Source organism: Crinia signifera, chromosome 5, assembly GCF_055691185.1.
Source record: "Crinia signifera chromosome 5, ASM5569118v1, whole genome shotgun sequence".
Taxonomy (NCBI): Eukaryota; Metazoa; Chordata; class Amphibia; order Anura; family Myobatrachidae; genus Crinia; species Crinia signifera.
This window is the reverse complement of record NC_139221.1, coordinates 248,274,953-248,280,270: the sequence shown is the minus strand read 5'-3', so window position 1 is coordinate 248,280,270 and position 5,318 is coordinate 248,274,953. Positions and strand designations below refer to the sequence as shown.

At 46.4% G+C, this 5,318-nt stretch overlaps 1 long non-coding RNA gene across 1 annotated transcript; it reads right to left on the bottom strand.

The window, feature by feature from the left end:
• Nucleotides 1–2,994: 2,994 nt before the first annotated feature.
• LOC146079676 (uncharacterized) lies at nt 2,995–5,101 on the bottom strand. The gene is made up of 3 exons (XR_014474693.1): nt 4,288–5,101; nt 4,124–4,189; nt 2,995–3,126 (listed from the first exon to the last, which is right to left on the bottom strand). It is a non-coding gene; the product is annotated as an uncharacterized LOC146079676 (long non-coding RNA).
• Between the last annotated feature and the right edge of the window lie 217 nt (nt 5,102–5,318).

Sequence of the window (5,318 nt, the reverse complement as noted above, 5' to 3'; positions counted from 1 at the left end):
CCTTCTCCACTCACCTCCCTCTGGGATAACCCGGCTTTCCCCCCAGGTACTTCCCCTCTAACTTTCACAGCGTGGAATAAATCCAATATCCGTTATGTCGCTGACCTTTCCAAGCAAAACTCATGGCTTTCCCTAGATGAAATAAAAAACAAATACCCCACTCTAGCCCCCCCTATGTTTGAATTCTTCCAAATTCGCCATTTCCTTACCTCACTACCAAGTGCGGATTCACTCCGAGATATGACTCCTTTTGAAAAATTATGCTCAACCAACCCCCTTTCTAAGGGTATGATCTCACAGATATACAAGATGTTGATCGACACAACTGCCCCCACACAGACCCGCCATGAAGGTGAATGGGAGAAAGACCTGGGCTCTCCACCAGATGAAAACTGCTGGGACGAAATTCGCGAGAGCATAGCCAAAAGCTCAATCTCTACCCACATCAAAGAGACCACATACAAAGTGTACTACAGGTGGTATCTTACCCCAGAAAGACTCTCTAAGATGTTCCCAACGACCACCCCTAACTGCTGGCGCAGCTGTGGTCAGAGGGGATCTCTACTGCACATCTGGTGGACCTGTCCCAGGATTGTCCCATTCTGGCAAGAGGTCCGTGACCTCATACACTCCTTATCTGGTCTGGTTTTTCCCCTCGACCCATGGACATTTTTATTAGCCCGCCCATTTAAAGAGATAGACCCTCCCATGAACAAATTACTCTCGCATATACTAGCGGCAGCCAGAATGACCATTGCTAAGCAATGGAAGTCCCCCGACACACCTCCACTAGCTCTACTAATCAACTACATTTGGTACATTGCCCACATGGAAAAGATTACTTACTATCTTCATGAATGCCCCCATAAATTTGATACAGTTTGGACCCCGTGGACTTCACGGATGGCCCCTCCTTCCACAGACACCCAAACAAATAAAGACTAAATAAAATACTCTTACCTCCCAGTCTAGAAACGCCCTGAGGTACCCCCCTTTATTCCCCTTTCTCCCCCCCCTCCCTGCCTTTAATACCCCGACACCCACCCCACATACTCTCAATCAATGTACGTTACTAAACATGATGTTTGATCGGATACATCATCATATTTGATTGTGAAAAATTATGAAAAACTGTGAAACTACTTTTGTTTAACATATCTGTATGTCATTCTGCTTATGTCATGTATTTTCACACTCTTTAAATAAAAAGTTTAAAAAAAAAAAGTAAAATGGCCATGGAGTTGGAGGAGGCCACCAAGACTGGCGGAGGCAGCCCCACCACTGTCTGCTACACTACAAGCTCAAAAGAATCATACCCCCTGAGGTCCTGCCTGGCATGCACGTTGCGGATACCGATAGGCCGCCTACGCCATCCAGAGCTGGTAAGTGTGACCACATGCAATCTTAAACATACATGGCAATGTTTTTCAAACTGTAATGTTCACTTGTATTGTTATGCTAAGTAAAGGGCTGCTGTGGAACTACATAGCCCAGCAAGGTCAAGCACAAAAAATTGCCTGCTCCTACTTTCAAATTGGTCATAATGCTGGGCCTTGTAGTTCCACAACTGCTGATATTGATCAACACTTTAACATTATTTCTAGCAGCTTAACATGTATGTGGCCGAAAAAACATTGGTGTACTGGTGGTTTAGCTGCCATGCCTACATACCACAGATTATCCACCAGTTGAAATGTGTCAAATAGTTTAATAATAATAAAATCAAATAATGTGGGGACTAAATAATGTAGTCCTTAACCCAAGGAAGTATTGTCCAGTAATGTCATTTCAATGCATTTTTGGCATAAATGCTTATCCATTGCAAGGTAGATAATGGCTGCCCATCTTTCCTTTCACAGATTGTCCGTCCTGAAGTGCTCATGCATCAAAGAAAAGAAGGCTCGTTGGAGCAGAATCTGTGGAAGAAGGTAAATGAATAAAAAACAGGCCATTACACATACAGTACACACACACATGTCACATCAACAATATCTCACACTACATTCATCTCCTGCTACTACATTGCAACGGAAATGATTGCAATCTGACCTAGCCATCTCACTTATTATTAATGTCAATGTTACATGCAGTATCGGGGTACATAAGTACAGGGCCGGTGCTAGGGTGTCCGGCGCCCTCCTGCAAACCATACATTTTGCGCCCGTTCACATTGCCATTGCAACAAGCTGCAGTCAGATTGTGGGAGTGTATGCAACATGCGATCCTATGGAGGATCTCGAGTGCATGTACATGTATGCATACACCATCTCAGTGCTGTGTCCGCAAAATGTTGCAGATATTAAAGGTGCCCATACACGCTGCGAGAATCGTTTACGTTATGGGCTAGATCGCATCGCACGGCATGCATGCAATGTGTGTGCAATGCGATCCAAAAGCAGTACAAAAAGTATGTGCAGCATTCGTGACTGAGGGGGAAAGGAGGGGAGAGAAGGAGGAGATGGAAGAGGGGAGGAGATAGAGGGGGTGGAGTGTTGAGGACTGGCAGCGGCACTGGCATAGCACACTGAGAAGAGGGAAGGAAGGGGAGGCGGCGCTGCTGCCTGTTCATCATTTGATTGACAGCTGACAGGCGCAGGGAGCAATGGGTAGGGGGTGGATCCGGACATGACATGTCATCCAGGCATTCAAAGACAATGCTACATGCCTCAGCGCAAGTGTCCTTGAGCAAGAGGGGGCAGGTCGCAGGAGGAGGACAGTGTGTGCGCGGTGCAGGGAGCTGCTCAGCCTCTCCATATTGCCTCCCGCTGTCAGAAAGGCGCTGCAGGCGGCGTGCAGGAGGCAGTGACAGTGAGGGCTGAGGCAGCTTTAGCAATGTAGGGAGGAAGACAGCGCCTTTTCAGCATGGCGCCTCCCTGCTTTGCAGGAGCTGCTGAGTGGGTAGCGCCGGCCCTGCATAAGTACATAATACCCCTAGGTATGTGCGTTCAGCATCTCAAGACATTTTAAAAACAGTACTGAAGAGAGACTGGCCTATATATGCATCAGTACTTACCTCTTCATCTGTATCCACAGGTACTGTACAACTAGGAACACAACCAACAGAATCCTCTATGATGATGTTGGACGAAATGGACATCATTCTCGAACCCGTGGAGACCTTTGCGGCTGAGTAGGAAATACAGACGTCATCACAGAGTGATCTTCCCCCAAGTGGGGTGACTCCCAACCCACCCCCACCCACAAACACACAAACTGCACAAGTAGCTAACTCCTTGGTAAATTTCAAGGAGAAACAAATTGAATTTATGGCCTCCCAAAGCCTGCAAATAGGGAACATCCAGGGGTACATGCGTCACACTTTTCTTCAATTAAGAAAAATTTCAAGGAGTGTACGGGTTGGTGTAGGTACTCATGTGCGCATGACTAATAGCATTGACACCCGTTTTGCAGATCTTACTTATGCTGTAAGGGAACAGAATAGCCATATTGGCAGCTTTGCGCAAAGTATAGCTGCACTTAGCCAATCGTGCACAGCGCAGACCATTGCCTTAATAGGTATGCAGGCACAACTTCAGCAGATGGAAGGCAATGTCATAGGTGCAGCAGCATCTACACTGAGTAGTGTATCTAGCACCCCAGTAAGTCGCTCCCCCACTTCCCCACCCCGTCGGAGTACTAGGACCCGGGGTGGCCTGGGTGCAGCTTCAAGAAGTGGTTTAGGGTGGCCTGATGGTGGGAGAAAATTGTTCATATTTTTTTATACATTTTTAATTTGCATCTAATATGCAATACATCTTGTTACATCCCCCGACAATTCGAATGTTTGAGTGACAAAAATGCAGGTTGTTTATGACATACTATACTGCAGTAAAAATGTCTAAACGCATACCATTTTGTCTGTGTATTATTTTTAAAGCAATTGTTGTGTGAAATATGACATAGTGTAATGGTATATGACAATGGGATTGCTGAAAAGTAGTGTTGGGTAACTTCTAGCCCGTCAAAGGTTCTGGAACTACATATTCCAGCAAGCTCTGGCAGTCATTGTTTGGACTGTAATGGTTATTGTGTGTCAGGGCATGCTGGCACGTGTAGTTCCACAACACCAGGTGAGCCATGTTTTAGAGCAAACTTAATTCATACATGTTACAAATGTACTTACAAGGTTGATTACAGCAAGGGATAGGTCAGCACCACCAGCTGCATCAGTTGGGCTCTGTGTATTAGGCTAAATGTGGATGGAAACAGATGGTATTGCTAAATAATTTGTTTATGAGTACACTTACAGCAAAGGTACATGTTGGAATACAGGGCACATGTGCTTACCAGAAAAGTAACGCCTGATGATTTGTGTACGCACCAGATTCCCCCTCTGTGTACCCCTCACTACCCGAGGTGTGGTAGGTTGGGCTTCCTGCACGACTGCTGCATGTTCCTCCTCCACATAGGCAGGTTGGGACAGGGCTATGTTGTGTAACATGCAGCAAGCCTGGACGATCATCACTACATTTGCTGGGTGGTAAAGCAGCGTACCCGATGACCGGTCCAAACACCGGAATCTACTTTTCAATACGTCAAATGTACGCTCCACCACATTGCGGGTTGCAATATGGGATTCATTATACCGGTGCTGTGCAGGGCCCTCTGGGGAGCGCAAAGGTGTCATGAGCCAGGAAACACACCCATATCCTGAGTCACCTAAAACACAGATAGGAAGTTATTGCCTTATATGGTAAGGTATGTGCATTGTGCAAACAGGAGACACTGGGACAAGAGCAATATGCTTGTGAAACTGGAAACACACACATTTGAGCAGGTACAAATAAGGACAGAGAGGGTAATATGTAAAAATGTACTTACCAAGTAGCCAGCCCTCTGGCATTTATTGTTGGTTGAATCGGTTGCAGAGGGCTGAGTGCCTCAGAATATAGGCGTCATGGCAGTTCCCAGGAAAGCCTGCTACAACACTTAGGATTTTGAGATGAGCATCACATACCACCTGAACGTTCAAAGAGTGCCGCCCACGCCGATTGACATAGACGTATCCCCGCACGTGCGGTGCCCTAATCCCAATGTGTGTGCAGTCTATAGCTCCCAGCACGTGAGGGAATGCTGAGAGTCTATAGAAAGCCACATTGTGGTCCTGCCACTCCAACTCAGAACGTGGGAATCTGATGTATGTCCGCCACAACTTCTTTAAAGCAAGTAACACTTGAGTAAAATGCTTAGCGAAAGTGGTAACTGTGATACCCCCAAGGACCATGAGGTCACAGACTGAGTGGAGCCTGTGGCCAAATAGTAGAGGGTACACATTAATTTCTGCAGCCCAGACACTGCATAGTTGCCTCCCCCGAAAG